The 21,276-nt window shown below is 36.4% G+C and overlaps 1 long non-coding RNA gene across 1 annotated transcript; it reads right to left on the bottom strand.

Moving 5' to 3' along the window:
* Window positions 1-17,429: 17,429 nt before the first annotated feature.
* On the bottom strand, window positions 17,430-18,235 carry LOC134657304 (uncharacterized). The gene is made up of 2 exons (XR_010097595.1): window positions 17,979-18,235; window positions 17,430-17,660 (listed from the first exon to the last, which is right to left on the bottom strand). It is a non-coding gene; the product is annotated as an uncharacterized LOC134657304 (long non-coding RNA).
* Window positions 18,236-21,276: the final 3,041 nt, after the last annotated feature.

The following is a 21,276-nucleotide window of genomic DNA, read 5'->3' as shown; positions in this document are numbered from 1 at the left end:
CATCATATTTCTAAGGTACTTCTAGCTTACCCACAAGCTTCAAATTTTAAACATAAGTAATTTTTAGCTCAAAAATCACGTCTGTTGTATGGGAGTCCCACTTAAATCTTTATTTTATTCTGTTTTTAGTATTTGTTGTTATAGCGGCAACAGAAATACATAATCTGTGAAAATTTCAACTGTCTAGCTATCACGGTTCGTGAGATACAGCCTGGTGACAGACGGACGGACGGACGGACGGACAGCGGAGTCTTAGTAATAGGGTCCCGTTTTTACCCTTTGGGTACGGAACCCTAACAAAAAAAGTTTTGAGATGTAATGTGAAACAATTTATTTTAATCAGTGCCAGGGGGTGTTAAAACCGTATCAATAAGATATCTTTAATTTGTAATACATATAATGACTTGGCAATCGCACGGCTGCATAAAAATAATCAGCTTTATGGCTATAAATCCCATTTTTAGGGTTCCGTAGCCAAATGGCAAAAAACGGAACCCTTATAGATTCGTCATGTCTGTCTGTCTGTCCGTCTGTCCGTCTGTCCGTCTGTCCGTCTGTCCGTCCGTATGTCACAGCCACTTTTCTCCGAAACTATAAGAACTATACTGTTGAAACTTGGTAAGTAGATGTATTCTGTGAACCGCATTAAGATTTTTACACAAAAATAGAAAAAAAACAATAAATTTTTGGGGTTCCCCATACTTCGAACTGAAACTCAAAATTTTTTTTTCATCAAACCCATACGTGTGGGGTATCTATGGATAGGTCTTCAAAAATGATATTGAGGTTTCTAATATCATTTTTTTCTAAACTGAATAGTTTGCGCGAGAGACACTTCCAAAGTGGTAAAATGTGTGTCCCCCCCCCCTGTAACTTCTAAAATAAGAGAATGATAAAACTAAAAAAAATATATGATGTACATTACCATGTAAACTTCCACCGAAAATTGGTTTGAACGAGATCTAGTAAGTAGTTTTTTTTTTGATACGTCATAAATCGCCTAAATACGGAACCCTTCATGGGCGAGTCCGACTCGCACTTGGCCGCTTTTGACTCGTATTGTTACTACTTGGCTTGGCACCGACTTCAAACAAATCAGTTGGTAACGCATAGACTTCAAAAAGGATAATATTTTATTTCATCCTTTTTGAACTGGTTTTTTTTGTAAAAAGTTTTTACATGTAATGTTTTTGATGGGATTATTATTACCCGAGAAAACTGAGGGCTTGCATATTCGAGAGATAGAGAGACAGATAACGGAATTACTATTTTCAATGTTCGGGGTGAGAGTGAGAGAGGTGATATCTTGCTCCTCGGGCTATGATTGCAGTTATCATGCACATACTCGTAACTCGTAATTGTATTTCCAGTCATATTTCATTTCTGCTATTTTAAGTAAAAAACATAACATGTAATTTTTAATTAGAAATAAATACATCTCTTATCTATCACATTTTATTTTACGTTAATTTTGATTAAAATAATTGAATTTTGATAGACGCACCCCCTAGTAGGCGATACCGGTTTATCAATCTATGTATTTACTTATACTCAAATTAACAATAGTTTACACATTTATTACTTAAGTTTAAGTCAATATTATCGACCGCATAAGCTCTGTAACTAAGAAAGCTAATTAACATAGATAAGAATAAGGAATAACTGACACACACAGTAATGATTTTGACCGTAATGGTTTATTTATACACAACAACAAATCATGCATGATCTAGGCGTGTTACAAATAGAAATAGCATAGGTATATAAAATATTAGCTTTCGACTGCGTCCGCGTAAAACTTTTTACTCTAAACCCCATTTACTTACAGGCTATATTATTTCGAAAAACTCTTTCTTAATAAACCATTTGAAGAATATGTGGTTTAACTCTCAAGGTCCTGCCTTCAATTAGGCTGTCAGTTTCTTTTAGTAGTTGTTATCCAAGTATCGGAACTGTTTTATATAACTATTGAAAAGATGACGTTAATAAGGTCAAATATTGTAAAAATACTTATAGAGTGAAGAGTTGGTGCATCGGCAGCCCTAGCGACAATGTATTTGAGTTTGTATTTGGCAGACAATGGGCCCGGCCCCGTGGCCGCGGTCCGCAGTTCGCTGCCACCAGCCCGCCGTCGCACCACTCGCAGGTCGCAGGTAACATTGCTTTATCTGTCTACAGTCAGCCGCAGAAATTGCTAAGCGGGTGAGGTATTCAGAATGATCTTGACGCGACTTTATTGTTAAGAGAATAAGAGCGCGTGAAGGTCATTTAGAAACACCTCGCCCGCTTAGCAAATTTTGCTGCTGACTGTACTTAAAATATTGTGTCCAAGTGTTTCTTAAGAATCATGCATAACATTCAATGTTGTGGAAACATAGCAGTCCAGTCAGCATCAACAGTAGCGTCATGAAACAACGCAACAACAGTACCTATATATCTGCCATCACTCTCGAATACTTTTCAGAATGGAAATATAGCTCAACAGTTGGCATTTAAAAGTACATATTTGCAATAGTTCAATTGTTATACATGCCATATATGTTTTTAGGGTTCCGTAGCCAAATGGCAAAAACCGGAACCCTTATAGATTCGTCATGTCTGTCTGTCTGTCCGTCTGTCTGTCCGTCCGTATGTCACAGCCACTTTTCTCCGAAACTATAAGAACTATACTGTTGAAACTTGGTAAGTAGATGTATTCTGTGAACCGCATTAAGATTTTCAGACAAAAATTGAAAAAAAGAACAATAAATTTTTGGGGTTCCCCATACTTACAACTGAAACTCAAAAAATTTTTTTTCATCAAACCCATACGTGTGGGGTATCTATGGATAGGTCTTCAAAAATGATATTGAGGTTTCTAATATCATTTTTTTCTAAACTGAATAGTTTGCGCGAGAGACTCTTCCAAAGTGGTAAAATGTGTGTCCCCCCCCCCTGTAACTTCTAAAATAAGAGAATGATAAAACTAAAAAAAAATATATGATGTACATTACCATGTAAACTTCCACCGAAAATTGGTTTGAACGAGATCTAGTAAGTAGTTTTTTTTTAATACGTCATAAATCGCCTAAATACGGAAACCTTCATGGGCGAGTCCGACTCGCACTTGGTCGCTTTTTTGTTACACTATCAGAGAACAGTAGATACTTTTGACGATCGTCTAGCACTCTACTTTTGATGCTGACTGTACCTTATAAGCACCTCAGGCAGCATCTCTTAGCTCGATATGCCACTATTTTTACTTTTGTTTAAAAACAAAAGATTTGTACGCAGGTAAACACTTCAAATCCCGACCCGACCCGACTAACTTGCACGGGGTTTCCCAAAAGCTTACCTCTATTGAACGTTAAATTACAGTATGACGGTACCTACCTACCTACCTGGCGTACCTAGTCCCTGAATTCCCCGATATAAGGGGCTTTGTGCTGCAGGTATCCTTTTCGAATTTGTTGTAGCACCTGTTTCCTGAACAGGTTCAACCCCGAACATTGTATTTTTAGGGTTCCGTCGCCAAATGGCAAAAAGCGGCCAAGTGCGAGTCGGACTCGCCCATGAAGGGTTCCGTATTTAGGCGATTTATGACGTATAAAAAAACCGGCCAAGTGCGAGTCGGACTCGCGCACGGAGGGTTCCGCACCATTAACAAAAAATAGAGCAAAACAAGCAAAAAAACGGTCACCCATCCAAGTACTGACCCCGCCCGACGTTGCTTAACTTCGGTCAAAAATCACGTTTGTTGTATGGGAGCCTCACTTAAATCTTTATTTTATTATGTTTTTAGTATTTGTTGTTATAGCGGCAACAGAAATACATCATCTGTGAAAATTTCAACTGTCTAGCTATCACGGTTCGTGAGATACAGCCTGGTGACAGACGGACGGACGGACGGACGGACGGACAGCGGAGTCTTAGTAATAGGGTCCCGTTTTTACCCTTTGGGTACGGAACCCTAAAAACTACTTACTAGATCTCGTTCAAACCAATTTTCGGTGGAAGTTTACATGGTAATGTACATCATATATTTTTTTTAGTTTTATCATTTTCTTATTTTAGAAGTTACAGGGGGGGGGACACACATTTTACCACTTTGGAAGTGTCTCTCGCGCAAACTATTCAGTTTAGAAAAAAGCGGCCAAGTGCGAGTCGGACTCGCCCATGAAGGGTTCCGTATTTAGGCGATTTAAAAAACAACGAAAAACTACTTACTAGAAAAAAAAAATTTGAGTTTCAGTTCTAAGTATGGGGAACCCCAAAAATTTATTGTTTTTTTTCTATTTTTGTGTGAAAATTTTAATGCGGTTTTTTTTTTTCATCAAACCCATACGTGTGGGATATTTATGGATAGGTCTTCAAAAATGATATTGAGGTTTCTAATATCATTTCTTTCTAAACTGAATAGTTTGCGCGAGAGACACTTCCAAAGTGGTAAAATGTGTGTCCCTCCCCCCTGTAACTTCGAAAATAAAATAATGATAAAACTAAAAAAAATATATGGTGTACACTACCATGCAACCTTCCACCGAAAATTGGTTTGAACGAGATCTAATAAGTAGTTTTTTTTGATACGTCATAAATCTCCTAAATACGGAACCCTTCATGGGCGAGTCCGACTCGCACTTGGCCGCTTTTTCCCTTTAGGCACAGAATAAGTATAAACAAGGCTGCTGCGACATGTCCTTTTTAGGGTTCCGTAGCCAAATGGCAAAAAACGGAACCCATAAGGAAAAAAAAGATAAAAGATAAAAAAAGATTCGTCATGTCTGTCTGTCTGTCTGTCTGTCTGTCCGTCTGTCCGTCTGTCCGTCCGTATGTCAGAGCCACTTTTTTCCGAAACTATAAGAACTATACTGTTGAAACTTGGTAAGTAGATGTATTCTGTGAACCGCATTAAGATTTTCACACAAAAATAGAAAAGAAAAAATTTTTTTGGGGGTTCCCCATACTTACAACTGAAACTCAAAAAAATTTTTTTCATCAAACCCATACGTGTGGGGTATCTGTGGATAGGTCTTCAAAAATGATATTGAGGTTTCTAATATAATTTTTTTCTAAACTGAATAGTTTGCGCGAAAGACACTTCCAAAGTGGTAAAATGTGTGTCCCCCCCCTGTAACTTCTAAAATAAGAGAATGATAAAACTAAAAAAAATATATGATGTACACTAGCTGTTGCCCGCGACTTCGTACGCGTGGATTTGTATATTGGTGGTTATATATTCTACATTAGCTTAGAACATTATGCAGCAAAAGATAGCAGTAGGGACTTATTTAGGGATTAATCATTTGTTAATTATTATACACAACCTGGCTACGAAGTTTCAAGCCTCTAACTGAATAAAATTGTTCTCGATATAATCCCTCTCAACCCCCAGCATATTTTCAAGTCCACTATTTAATAAAACCTACTACCTAGCTCTAGTAGAGCGGCTCTACCAACTTTCAACCCCTTCTTAAACCTTTTAGGGGATGAATTTTTAAAAAAGCTGAAATTACTTTTCATTTATTCTAATAATATGCCTTTATACAACGATTCAAGTCCCGCACTCAAAATAATGTTTGATCTCCATACAAACTTTCAACACCTTTTTCACCACCTTGGGGGATGAATTTTCAAAAACGCTGAAATTACTTTTCTTGTATTTTTATAATATGCCCTTATACAAAGATTCAAGCCCCGCACTCAAAAAAATATTTGATGTGCATACAAAATTTCAACCCCTTTTTCACCATCATGGGGGATGAATTTTCAAAAACACTGAAATTACTTTTCTTGTATTCATATAATATGCCCTTGTACAAAGATTCAAGTCCCGCACTCAAAAAAATATTTGATGTGCATACAAACTTTCAACCCCTTTTTAACGCTGTTACGGGATGAATTTTACAAAACGCTGAAATTACTTTTCCTATCTTTTAATAGTAACCCCAAATACAAAGATTCAAGTCCCGCGTTCGAAAAAATGTTTGATATCCATACAAACTTTCAACCCCTTTTTCACCACCTTACGGGATGAATTTTCAAAAACGCTGAAATTTGTTTTCTTGTGTTTTAATAATATATCTTTTGAAGAAGTTTCAAGTACCCAGCTTAAAATAAAATTTGAACCCCATACAAATTTTCAACCCCTTTTTAACCCTGTTCGGGGATGAATTTTACAAAACGCTGAAACTACTTGTATTGTCTTCTAATAATATCTCCAAATACAAAGATTCAAGTCCCGCGCTCGAAAAAATGTTTGATATCCATACAAACTTTCAACCCTTTTTTCACCACCTTGGGTGATGAATTTTCAAAAACGCTGAAATTAGTTTTTATGTATTTAAATTTAATACCTTTTTGCAAAGTTTCAAGGACCTAGCTTAAAATAAAATTTGCACCCCAGGACGAACTTTCATCCCCTTTTTAACCCCCTTAGGGGTTCATTTTCCAAAAACGTTGCAATTACTTTATTTTGTAATCGGCTATTATGCCTTTCTAAGAAGTTTCAAAGCATTTGTAATGGATTCTAACTTTCAACCCCTTTTTAACCCTGTTAGGGGATGAATTTTCAAAAACGCTGAAATTACTTTTACTGTCTTATAATAACATACCCATATACAAAGTTTCACGTCCCACACTCACAAAAATATTTGTTCTCAATACAAACTTTCAACCCCTTTTTCACCACCTTGGGGGATGAATTTTCGAAAACGCAGAAATTAGTTTTCTTGTTTTTTAATATAGTACATTTTTAAAAAGTTTCAAATTCCTCGCTTAAAATAAAACTTGCACCCCATACAACCTTTCATCCCCTTTTTAACCCCCTTAGGAGTTGAATTTTTCAAAATCGCTTCTTATCTCTTGTACACTTTATAAATTCAACCTAGTGTGTAAATTTCAACTTTCTAGCTTTTGTAGTTTCGGCTCTGCGTTGATGAATCAGTCAGTCAGTCAGTCAGTCAGTCAGTCAGTCAGTCAGGACACTTGCATTTATATATATAGATTACCATGCAAACTTCCACCGAAAATTGGTGTGAACAAGATCTAGTTGACCGAAGCGTAGCGAAGGTCTACGTTTTGACTCGGGCATTTTGCTTTTGTATGTCCGGATGTTCTCCTCTACAGGTCGCAATTCTTAACCGATTTTCGTGAAATTTTGTGACCGAAAATATGACTAAATAAAAAAATTTTGTCGATCCGGTTTTTGTAAATTTTTCAAAATGGTGGAGTCGTGCTAGCTCCCGCCTAAACAAATAGTCGTATCGGTATCATAAGAGTTTTTTCTTTTTGAGATATGTTTATAGATTAAGTGGCCAAAAATTCAGAAAATTTGTATCGCTGGTTTTGGCGGTATTTAGATATTTAGTTTTTATTTGAGAATGAGTAGCTAAATTTCGTCAGCTTTAGTAAACGTTTGCTGTTTTTAACCGACTTCCAAATCTCAAAGGAGGTTATCAATTCGGTTGTTTTTAGGGTTCCGTAGCCAAATGGCAAAAAACGGAACCCTTATAGATTCGTCATGTCTGTCTGTCTGTCCGTCTGTCCGTCTGTCCGTCTGTCCGTCTGTCTGTCCGTCCGTATGTCACAGCCACTTTTCTCCGAAACTATAAGAACTATACTGTTGAAACTTGGTAAGTAGATGTATTCTGTGAACCGCATTAAGATTTTCACACAAAAATAGAAAAAAAACAATAAATTTTTGGGGTTCCCCATACTTCGAACTGAAACTCAAAAATTTTTTTTTCATCAAACCCATACGTGTGGGGTATCTATGGATAGGTCTTCAAAAATGATATTGAGGTTTCTAAAATCATTTTTTTCTAAACTGAATAGTTTGCGCGAGAGACATTTCCAAAGTGGTAAAATGTGTGTCCCCCCCCCCTGTAACTTCTAAAATAAGAGAATGATAAAACTAAAAAAAATATATGATGTACATTACCATGTAAACTTCCACCGAAAATTGGTTTGAACGAGATCTAGTAAGTAGTTTTTTTTTTATACGTCATAAATCGCCTAAATACGGAACCCTTCATGGGCGAGTCCGACTCGCACTTGGCCGCTTTTTTTTTTTTTTTTATTTTTTTTTTTATTTTTTTTTTTTTTTTTATTTTTTTTTATGTTTGTTACTCCATATCTCCGTCATTACTGGACCGATTTTGAAAATTCTTTTTTTGATTGTATGTATATGCATACAGATTGGTCCCGTTTTTGTCAAAACCCAGTTCTGATGATGGGATCCATGAGGAATCGAGGGAACTCCTCAAATCTTAAAGGCATACATATAGTGATTTTTGTGTTTTTATCAACAAATCAAGCATATACATTCAGAAACGTGACATTTGATGAAGTGGAACTGCTGATGATGATCAGAACAGAACTCTTCAACGACGCATAGTTCACGTTTGGCGATTTGTCCTCTTCGTTATGTTTGTTAAGCAAGTTAAGTTTTTAAGCCACATTTTTGTCAAGCTCGAGTTCTGATGATGGGATCCATGAGGAATCGAGGGAACTCCTCAAATCTTAAAGGCGTGCGTATAGAGATTTTTGTATTTTCATCAGAAAATCAAGCATTTTTATTAAAAACTGTCGCATTTGATGAAGTGGAACTGCTGATGATGATCAGAACAGAACTCTTCAACGACCCATAGTTCACGTTTGGCGATTTGTCCTCTTCGTTATGTTTGTTAAGCAAGTTTAGTTTTTAAGCCACATTTCTGTCAAGCTCGAGTTCTGATGATGGGATCCATAAGGAATCGAGGGAACTCCTCAAATCTTAAAGGCATACATATAGTGATTGTTGTGTTTTAATCAACAAATCAAGCATATACATTTAAAAAGTAACATTTGAGGAAGTGTAACTGCTGATGATGACCAGAACGAAACTCTTTAACGACGCATAGCTCGCGTTTGGCGATTTTTTCTTTTCGTTATGTTTGTTAAGCAAGTTAGGTTTTTAAGCCATATTTATGTCAAGCTCAAGTTCTGAACATGGGATCGATGAGAAATCGAGGGAACTCCTCAAATCTTAAAGGCACACGTATAGATTTTTCTGTATTTTCATCATAAAATAAAGCATTCACATTAAAAACTGTCGCATTTGATGAACTGGAACTGCTGATGATGATCAGAACAGAACTCTTCAACGACGCATAGTACATGTTTGGTGATGTCGAATTTCGACTTTGACTTGGACTGGGACCCGGACTCGGATCCAGATCCGGGTTCGTACCCGGATCCGGTTCGGACCCGGACCCGGACCTGGACTCGGACTCGGACTCGGACCTGGACTAGACCCGGACTCGGACCCGGACTCGGACACAGACCCGGACCTTGACCCGGAAAACCACTATGATACCTAAACTAAATAAACCACTATGATTACCTACCATAAAATGTAGGTATAAAGTATGATGAGGCCAAACCCCTCCCGCTCAAACCCCCGTACACCGTACACCGCACCGCATGCGCCGTTAAGTGGGTTAGGTTAGGTTTGAACTGCTATCCTCACAGAACCGAACAAAAGTGGGTTAGGTTAGGTTAGAACTGCGAGCCTTACAGAAACGAAATGTTACTAGAAAAGTGGGTGGTTTTACCTCCTTTTCTACATAGCGCACCATCTACAATAATCTTTCACCGGGCCGCATAGAAGTCGGTTTTTTAACCGACTTCCAAATCTAAAAGGAGGAGGTTATCAATTCGGTTGTATGTTTTTTTTTATTTTTTTTATTTCTTTTATTTTTATTTTTATTTTTTTTATTTTTTTTTATGTTTGTTACTCCATATCTCCGTCATTACTGGACCGATTTTGAAAATTATTTTTTTGATTGTATGTATATGCATACAGATTGGTCCCGTTTTTGTCAAAACCCAGTTCTGATGATGGGATCCATGAGGAATCGAGGGAACTCCTCAAATCTTAAAGGCACACATATAGTGATTTTTGTATTTTTATCAACAAATCAAGCATATACATTCAAAAAAGTGACATTTGATGAAGTGGAACTGCTGATGATGATCAGAACGGAACTCTTCAACGATGCATAGCACACGTCTGACGATTTGTCCTCTTCGTTATGTTTCATCAGAAAATATATAAAATTCTATACGGATGCCTTTAAGATTTGAGGAGTTCCCTCGATACCTCATGGATCCCATCATCAGCACTCGAGCTTGACAAAAATGTAGCTTTAAAACTTAACTTGCTTAACAAACATAACGAAGAGGACAAATCGTCAGACGTGTGCTATGCATCGTTGAAGAGTTCCGTTCTGATCATCATCAGCAGTTCCACTTCATCAAATGTCACTTTTTTGAATGTATATGCTTGATTTGTTGATAAAAATACAAAAATCACTATATGTGTGCCTTTAAGATTTGAGGAGTTCCCTCGATTCCTCATGGATCCCATCATCAGAACTGGGTTTTGAGAAAAACGGGACCAATCTGTATGCATATACATACAATCAAAAAAATAATTTTCAAAATCAGTCCAGTAATGACGGAGATATGGAGTAACAAACATAAAAAAAAATAAAAAAAATAAAAATAAAAATAAAAATAAAAGAAATAAAAAAAATAAAAAAAACATACAACCGAATTGATAACCTCCTCCTTTTAGATTTGGAAGTCGGTTAAAAAACCGACTTCTATGCGGCCCGGTGAAAGATTATTGTAGATGGTGCGCTATGTAGAAAAGGAGGTAAAACCACCCACTTTTCTAGTAACATTTCGTTTCTGTAAGGCTCGCAGTTCTAACCTAACCTAACCCACTTTTGTTCGGTTCTGTGAGGATAGCAGTTCAAACCTAACCTAACCCACTTAACGGCGCATGCGGTGCGGTGTACGGTGTACGGGGGTTTGAGCGGGAGGGGTTTGGCCTCATCATACTTTATACCTACATTTTATGGTAGGTAATCATAGTGGTTTATTTAGTTTAGGTATCATAGTGGTTTTCCGGGTCAAGGTCCGGGTCTGTGTCCGAGTCCGGGTCCGAGTCCGGGTCTAGTCCAGGTCCGAGTCCGAGTCCAGGTCCGGGTCCGGGTCCGAACCGGATCCGGGTACGAACCCGGATCTGGATCCGAGTCCGGGTCCCAGTCCAAGTCAAAGTCGAAATTCGACATCACCAAACATGTACTATGCGTCGTTGAAGAGTTCTGTTCTGATCATCATCAGCAGTTCCAGTTCATCAAATGCGACAGTTTTTAATGTGAATGCTTTATTTTATGATGAAAATACAGAAAAATCTATACGTGTGCCTTTAAGATTTGAGGAGTTCCCTCGATTTCTCATCGATCCCATGTTCAGAACTTGAGCTTGACATAAATATGGCTTAAAAACCTAACTTGCTTAACAAACATAACGAAAAGAAAAAATCGCCAAACGCGAGCTATGCGTCGTTAAAGAGTTTCGTTCTGGTCATCATCAGCAGTTACACTTCCTCAAATGTTACTTTTTAAATGTATATGCTTGATTTGTTGATTAAAACACAACAATCACTATATGTATGCCTTTAAGATTTGAGGAGTTCCCTCGATTCCTTATGGATCCCATCATCAGAACTCGAGCTTGACAGAAATGTGGCTTAAAAACTAAACTTGCTTAACAAACATAACGAAGAGGACAAATCGCCAAACGTGAACTATGGGTCGTTGAAGAGTTCTGTTCTGATCATCATCAGCAGTTCCACTTCATCAAATGCGACAGTTTTTAATAAAAATGCTTGATTTTCTGATGAAAATACAAAAATCTCTATACGCACGCCTTTAAGATTTGAGGAGTTCCCTCGATCCATGAGGTATCGAGGGAACTCCTCAAATCTTAAAGGCATCCGTATAGAATTTTATATATTTTCATCAGAAAATCAAGCATTTACATTAAAAACTGTGGCATTTGATGAAGTGGAACTGCTGACGATGATCAGAACAGAACTCCTCAACGACGCATAGTACACGTTTTGTGATTTTCAATTTCGATTTTGACTTGGATTGGGCCCCGGACTCCGGACTCGGACCCGTACTCGGACTCGGACCCAGACCCGGACCTTGACCCGGAAAACCACTATGATACCTAAACTAAATCAACCACTATGATTACCATAAAATGTATACATATTACCAAATAAAGTATAAGCACCGTTAAGTGGGTTAGGCTAGTAGTTAGAGAAGTCGGTTTTTTTCTATTAAAGATTATTTTTCTTAAAAATTATGTTTGCATCGGCAGGTCCCTGGTTCCATCCCCAGTAATTGTATACTGCTACATAGCTTTTAGTATTTTTTTTATACTTAAATTTCGTATAGTTGTTTTTTATTTATTTTTTTATTTAGAAAAATGAAAAATTTCGTATTTTTCATTTATCAAGTACGGGTTAAGCGTATTCGTTTCATTTTTGTTTGTAGCTTTATGTAGTTTTTAATTTTTGTTTATATTACATGTACTACCTATATTTTAATAAATATTTTTGCCATACATTTATTCAGTTTTAAGCTCTGCTCGCGAGGTCTACAGCTCACAGAGCCACTAGTAAGTAGTTCTTTTTTAATACGTCATAAATCCCCTAAATACGGAACCCTTTATGGGCGAGTCCGACTCGCACTTGGCCGCTTTTCTTAAACTTGGCTTGACATACTACCGCGTATCTAAATTGTTTTTCTCAAACATGCAATGAAATGTCGTCGCTCCGGGCGTTATATCAGGCTTCGAAGTATCACGTTTAGGGCGGAGCAACTCCAGAGAACTGTATAGGAATTTCATACGAAATTGAAGGCCTAGGCCGGGAAGTAATTTTTTTTTATTTAATTCTAATGTGTTTACATTAGAATTAAATAAAAAAAAATTACAAATACATGGGATCTGTGTCCATGAACAGGCTAAACAGCCGAATTATATATTTTTTTAAATATTTTTAGTGAATGAATGGTTATTATCGGACCAAAATATCCGTGTTAACGCCTGTTATACACGAACGTACTGATATTAAGAATACGAATCTGTATGATTCAATGTGTTGATAAATAAATTTAAAATTTTGTCTATGCGTAAGTTACCAGAGACCATAGACAATATTTAAAATCCTCTGCATTTATTTTATTTACAGAAATTGAGATTCTTATTATTAGATTGTGTATAATGGCCCTAATAAGGTCTATTCGAACACTTCACACGCGAAATACGGACGACTTCCGTAAAAAAAAACAATTATGGCGGGATTGGAAGGAAAATTTGTAGTGAAGTTGGATTTTTATTATAAAGATTGTAAATTTGTTTTTTTAGTGGTGTATTTTTTATTTCATTGCATGTTTGAGAAAAGCACTATACATGCCTAGCCGTGAAAAGGTCTTGCCGGCTTCGTATCACTATTCGGCCTCCCTACGGTCAGCCGGCTATACCTACTCGCCCGGCAAGCCCTTCTTTCCCGGCGTCTGCACAGTAATGTAGGTTTAAAGAATTTTATTACTCATAAGAATATTACAATTCACTTACATGAGTTAACATTAGGGGCATTTCATATGAAGCGGACAGGAAAAAAAAAGTGAGGTTCCCGAATTTGTTTATATTTGGTTTAGTTCTTCTTCTAGTAGGTATAAAACCGGACGCCAAATATTTTTTATATATGACGTTTATTTTAAAAATTATGAGCTTTTCAAAAATTACCGTAATTGAAATTCCGATTTTTTTAAACTCGAATATCGAATAATTAAAACATATAACTTATTATTAAACCAAGCGTTTTGTATAGAATTTTTAAAGATCTTTTCAGCGAAGAAATCAATTTTGAAAAATAAATAAAAAATAATGGTTAAAACCGGAAGTAAACTTTTCGTAACCATTTTTCGAAAACTTTGACCAGTTTTTTTTTATTTATTTTTATCTCAAAATATAACCCTAAGTATGTACAAAATACACTAGAAGTTGCAGAATGGGATCTCCATTGGTTAAGACAATAGGTCAATAAATGTACATACATGTCGCCCTGAGTGCGACGTACCGTACTGGTATACAAACATATAGCAGCTGTTTAGCTTATTAGAACATGTATTCAGTAAGACTGCTGGTAAATTCTAATCATAACATAATGAAATAAGAAAGTCAACAATTCTAACCAGTTTTTTTATAATTTTTATTACTTAAGAGCTGAAAGAGACTATCGATGAAGGGAAATCATCGTACAGTGTGATTTTGCAGAAAATTACAGTTTCGTAGTCCAAGATTCTGCCCAATCGTTTCATTGGAATAACGACCAAGCTACACTCCTAACTTCGGTTTATTACTATAGAGATGGCACTGAAATAAAACACGGCAGCATTGTCATGATTTCCGATGACTTAAAACATGACACAGCTACCTATTATGCTTACCAAATATTACTGCACAAGCACCTTTCAGAAAAAGAAATATTTGCATCTAAAATCACATACATAACCGATGGTACCTCACAACATTTTAAAAATAGGTTTAACTTTGTTAATCTTATTCATTACAAGGATGATTTTAATACGAATGCAGAGGCACATATTCACGCAACATCTCGGAGGGAACCTGAAACGTTTGGCGAGGCGTGCAAGTTTGCAGTTACCTCCAAGTAGATCAATAATTTCACCAATGCGATTGTATGACTGGGCAAAATCATCTTTGAAGCAAACGGCAATCTACTATTGCTCTAAAGACGATATTCAACGTCAGAGGATATTTTTGCAGGCCAGGTTTGATTCCGCAGTCACGATTCCAGGAACAAAAAAGTTTTATGCGTTTATTCCAAAAACTGACTGTCTTCTTGTAAAAAGAACGAGCTCTAGCATAGATTCTTATTGTAAAATAATAAAAATTATGAAATAAACTGGTTAGAATTGTTGACTTTCTTATTTCTTATTTCATTATGTTATGATTAGAATTTACCAGCAGTCTTACTGAATACATGTTCTTATAAGCTAAACAGCTGCTATATGTATGTATACCAGTACGGTACGTCGCACTCAGGGCGACATGTATGTACATTTATTGACCTATTGTCTTAACCAATGGAGATCCCATTCTGCAACTTCTAGTGTATTTTGTACATACTTAGGGCTATATTTTGAGATAAAAAAAAATTAAAAAAAACTGGTCAAAGTTTTCGAAAAATGGTTTCGAAAAGTTTACTTCCGGTTTTAACCATTATTTTTTATTTATTTTTCAAAATTGATTTCTTCGCTGAAAAGATCTTTAAAAATTCTATACAAAACGCTTGGTTTAATAATAAGTTATATGTTTTAATTATTCGATATTCGAGTTTAAAAAAATCGGAATTTCAATTACGGTAATTTTTGAAAAGCTCATAATTTTTAAAATAAACGTCATATATAAAAAATATTTGGCGTCCGGTTTTATACCTACCAGAAGAAGAACTAAACCAAATATAAACAAATTCGGGAACCTCACTTTTTTTTTCCTGTCCGCTTCATATGAAATGCCCCATTACTTATACTAAGAAGTAAGAGTTAATTATCTTGACGAGTACATTTTTATTAGTTATATAATATTAATATTATTATGTGCAAATTTATTAAGTGTTTGCAAAATATAGACAAGAAAATATATATGTAGGTAGGTAGACATTTTTTATTATTTAGCCCGCAGCGACTTACACAAGTAAGTACGCGAGCACATTAGATTAGTTTAATCAGCTGCGCGAGCGCAGGCGCGAGGTCTCAGGCTAACCAGAACTGCAGATCGCGGGATGGGTAGCGACTATGTGTAATTAGAGATCATGGTTACTAAGCTAGCTCAGGCGCGCCATTAACTTGCCCGCGCTCGGCAGGCGATCAGAATAGTGCATAGCGATAACAACTAGTCAGTATCATAGCTTATAAAACAGAGGATGTACTTATAACTAAACAAACATTTTGGTATGTATTTTAATAAATTAATTTAGATTTTATACTTATAATGTACTATTCCTGGGGCTAAAATACACAGGTATTTGTACTTGTGTAAATAAAATACTTACGTGAAACGTATGTAAGTTTCCTAAGCCAATGGAATTGTAAACTACACCTAGAGCCAAAAGGCCTGGCATTTTCCGCGCTAGAACTAGATACACGTCCTTGATATTGGCGAGCTATCATAACACTCGTAATTATTGGGATAGTTCATGTTTGCTTGGCCTGTGGACTTTGTGGCCGATATCATTCCGCGGTTATCTCTAAAGTGTTTAGTTGACATCATTATTACTCGACTCGTTATGTGGCAAGTGCAGCATGTGAAGATGCTCCCGGATACGAGTTACCTTCGTTATCGCATTTTATTGTTTGTTTATATTATTGTTTCGTAAAAGGGAACATTTCCGCATTGTCTTTGATATTTGAGGCCATCAAAAATCTTTTTCATTTCTCATGCTCTGAAAGAGGGTCGTTGTTGTTTAGAACAAAAGGTGTGCAGAAAATAATACGTTTCTGCACTAGAGCATTTAACTTTCCAAGTACGATTTATTTCACTTTTTTAAGATAAACAATTGAAATTTGGTTTTAAATGGATTTGTTATACAATTTTCCATTCCGATTTTTAACTCCCCATTCCATAAATAACGATTATTTTATCTAAATTGTTAATTGAAAGTACCCTGGAGTAACAGTATAAAAATGTATACTCAGTCATGTTTTTTAATATCACATGGTTTTGTACTTTCCTCGTATTCGAAATGAAAAGTAGAGTGTTTAGCTCGGGTGAAAGGCGTCATTTCATCATCCTCGGACTATTGGCGCTCTCACTGCGTTCGATCACCAAACTACCTCGGCAGAAAATGAGTGCCTTTCACCCCTTGGTTAACAATCTACTATTTCACCTCAGCAGTTCGAACAAGGGTACTTTGCTACTTAAAAACAGTGAGCAAAATCGCGTTTTGCTCACTGGGTGAGCAAAATCGCATTTTGCTCATTTTGTCTCGCTCAGTGAGCAAAATGCGATTTTGCTCACTGTTTTTAAGTAGCAAAGTACCCTTGTTCGAGCTGCTGCGGTGAAAATATTATTATCTTGTGTATTATATTGTGTGGACCTGATTTTCATGGAAATCAGCAGGAACTTAGTTAAATTAAAATGAATATGTATGATTATACATATATGAATATGTATAAGTATAATATGTAAAAAAAAGCGGCCAAGTGCGAGTTTGACTCGCCCATGAAGGGTTCCGTAGCAGCAAGTAATTGAATGAAAGGTAAATTGCGGTTTACGATTTATGACGTATCAAAAAAAAACTACTTAATTAGATCTCGTTCAAACCAATTTTCGGTGGAAGTTTGCATAGTAATGTACATCATATATTTTTTTTAGGTTTAACATTCTCTTATTTTAGAAGTTACAGGGGGGGGGACACATTTTACCACTTTGGAAGTGTCTCTCGCGCAAACTATCCAGTTTAGAAAAAAGCGGCCTAGTGCGAGTCGGACTCGCCCATGAAGGGTTCCGTATTTAGGCGATTTATGACGTATTAAAAAAAAACTACTTACTAGATCTCGTTCAAACCAATTTTCGGTGGAAGTTTACATGGTAATGTACATCATATATATTTTTAGTTTTATCATTCTGTTATTTTAGAAGTTACGGGGGGGGGGGAGACACACATTTTACCACTTTGGAAGTGTCTCTCGCGCAAACTATTCAGTTTAAAAAAAAATGATATTAGAAACCTCAATATCATTTTTGAAGACCTATCCATAGATACCCCACACGTATGGATTTGATGAAAAAAAAATTTTGAGCTTCAGTTCTAAGTATGGGGAACCCCAAAAATTTATTGTTTTTTTTCTATTTTTGTGCGAAAATCTTAATGCGGTTCACAGAATACATCTACTTACCAAGTTTCAACAGTATAGTTCTTATAGTTTCGGAGAAAAGTGACTGTGACATACGGACGGACAGACGGACAGACAGACAGACATGACGAATCTATAAGGGTTCCGTTTTTTGCCATTTAGCTATGGAACCCTAAAAATGAAATTAGAAACCTCAATATCATTTTTGAAGACCTATCCATAGATACCCCACACGTATGGGTTTGATGAAAAATTTTTTTTTGAGTTTAAGTTCTAAGTATGGGGAACCCCAAAAAAAATTTTTTTTTCTATTTTTGTATGAAAATCTTAATGCGGTTCACAGAATACATCTACTTACCAAGTTTCAACAGTATATTTCTTATAGTTTCGGAAAAAAGTGGCTGTGACATACGGACGGACAGACAGCCATGACGAATCCATAAGGGTTCCGTTTTTTGCCATTTGGCTACGGAACCCTAACAAAGGATCACTATCGAGGTTTAGGAGAGTTAAAGGATCGAAATTATTTATTACATATCGCTAGATTCTTAATAAAGCGAATATAGCTGGTCAACCAAATCTTGTCAGTAAAAAAAGGCGCGAAATTCAAATTTTCTATGGGGCGATATCCCTTGGCGCCTACATTTTTCAAATTTGCCGCCTTTTTCTACTGTCAAGATCTGGTTGACCAAGTATATATCAAAAAGCGGCCAAGTGCGAGTCGGACTCGCACATGAAGGGTTCCGTATTTAGGCGATTTATGACGTATTAAAAAAAAAGCGGCCAAGTGCGAGTCGGACTCGCCCATGAAGGGTTCCGTATTTAGGAGATTTATGACGTATTAAAAAAAACTACTTACTAGATCTTGTTCAAACCAATTTTCGGTGGAAGTTTCCATGGAAATGTACATCATATATTTTTTTTTAGTTTTATCATTCTCTCATTTTAGAAGTTACAGGGAGGGGGGGGACCCACATTTTACCACTTTGGAAGTGTCTCTCGCGCAAACTATTCAGTTTAGAAAAAAATGATATTAGAAACCTCAATATCATTTTTGAAGACCTATTCATAGATACCCAACACGTATGGGTTTGATGAAAAAAAAAATTTGAGTTTCAGTTCTAAGTATGGGGAACCACCAAAAAAAATTTTTTTTTTCTATTTTTGTGTGAAAATGTTAATGCGGTTCACAGAATACATCTACTTACCAAGTTTCAACAGTATAGTTCTTATAGTTTCGGACAAAAGTGTCTGTGACATACGGACGGACAAACGGACAGACGGACAGACGGACAGACAGACAGACAGACAGACATAACGAATCTATAAGGGTTCCGTTTTTTGCCATTTGGCTACGGAACCCTAAAAACTACTTACTAGATCTCGTTCAAACCAATTTTAGGTGGAAGTTTACAATGGTAATGTACATCATATATTTTTTTTAGTTTTATCATTCTCTTATTTTAGAAGTTAGAGGGGGGGGGGACACATTTTACCACTTTGAAAGTGTCTCTCGCGCAAATTATTCAGTTTAGAAAAAATGATATTAGAAACCTCAATATCATTTTTGAAGACCTATCCATAGATACCCCAAACGTATGGCTTTGATGAAAAAAAAATTTTTTGAGTTTCAGTTCGAAGTATGGGGAACCCCAAAAATGTATTGTTTTTTTTTCTATTTTTGTGTGAAAATCTTAATGCGGTTCACAGAATACATCTACTTACCAAGTTTCAACAGTATAGTTCTTATAGTTTCGGAGAAAAGTGGCTGTGTCATACGGACGGACGGACAGACAGACAGACAGACAGACATGACGAATCTATAAGGGTTCCGTTTTTTGCCATTTGGCTACGGAACCCTAAAAAACTGCACTATCATGATAATATCGTATGGGCATTAGATCATAACCAAGTTCAAAAACAGTCACTGTACATTTTATTTAAGTATTTTATTACCGACAATAGTTATTTTCGATACAAGTGCGAAAAAGAGGAAATTCGAAACGAGTGGCGATAAATTAAAACACGACCGAAGGGAGTGTTTTAAATCGACACGAGTTGCGAATTACCTATTCGCACGTGTATCGAACAACGTTTTACAGTACATATGGCACTTTAAAGTTTCGACATACGCACGAAAAGTGCTATTTTACGCACTAGTGCGGAAAAGTAGCCCCATATGTACTGTAAAATATTTTTAAATATTTCGTGACCTTGGCCTATTTTTACATGTGTATGTACATTTTTGTTTATTGGGAAACTCGTCCTAACCGGTATGCGATCTACTTTATCGTTGGTCCAGCTGGCCAATGTCAAGGATTTTGCTATCATCTCGTCTCGGGGGCTCGGGGCAACACCCCGCTCGCGCTGTTTCGGCTGACGAATATATCTACCTACTTATAGGTACGTCCGGATCCGGAATTGACGGATGAGGTGTTCAAATTATAGATCATTTTGATAATAAGTTGGTATTGTCAGCAGTCAACTCAACACCGATGTTTACATCACGCTCACTTAGCTACTTCCGTTGCTGACTGTACGTGAATATTCTAATTAAATGCCAATCTGAGCTCTCTTTCAGTATTCCATCCAAATCTACAAGAAATTTTCGACCCCTTGCTGTTCCAAATGCTTCGCGTAACTACAGACAGGACAGTTTTTTGATACGTGCTAGTAAATGTCTAAAGAAATAAACTTACGAAGGAGCATGACATCGATATTTTCAACAGCAACATCCTAACTGTGCGGCGCGGCGTATCCTGACAGAGGAGTTCCTTAAATGAGTATGGCTTATTGGAATTTGAAATTTCATTGTGCTGTGTTTTTTCTTTGTTTCTTTTGAATCTTCTTTAGTAATACGAATTCTAAATTAGTTACTCTGCCTTTGGCGTTGAAATGAATGTGTAGTGTAATTGGTGCTAACCACCAATTGTTTTTGTTAATCTGTTAATCTGTGTTTCTTTTGAATCTTCTTTAGTAATACGAATTCATAATTAACTACTCTGCCTTTTTTACTGGTGAGAACCTGTAATTGGCTTTTTGTATCACATTTATAAAACCTATTAACATGTTAACAGCTGCTGGATCTCCGAATAGTAATAAATAAATAAATGCTAATTTAGGTTTAGTAATTCAGACTCTAATATTGCTCAGTCCATAGTTTTATAATTTTTATTGGGTGTTTAGACATGTGTTGACTAGGTAATTAGATAATTACATATGATGCAACTGGACTGCTCTACATTTTAATCTTGAATTTTTACCAGGCTTTATCTTTTGATTACCTACATCTTTAGATCCTCCAATCGTAAGTGTCTCTTTAACTATGTATTATGTACCAACTGGAATTAAGTTATCTCCATGGACTGCTTATGTTATTGTTAATCGTAACAAAAATATCGGCATGGCCAAAATACCTAATTCGCGTTGACGTAGCTATGCTTGTCTCCGTGTTTGCCTGTCTTCTGATACGAGGAGCCCGAGGAGTGAGGAGTGACGACCCGGCGAGGTC

This window comes from Cydia amplana, chromosome 19 (genome assembly GCF_948474715.1).
Source record: "Cydia amplana chromosome 19, ilCydAmpl1.1, whole genome shotgun sequence".
Lineage (NCBI taxonomy): Eukaryota > Metazoa > Arthropoda > Insecta > Lepidoptera > Tortricidae > Cydia > Cydia amplana.
This window is presented reverse-complemented; position numbering and strand designations above follow the sequence as displayed.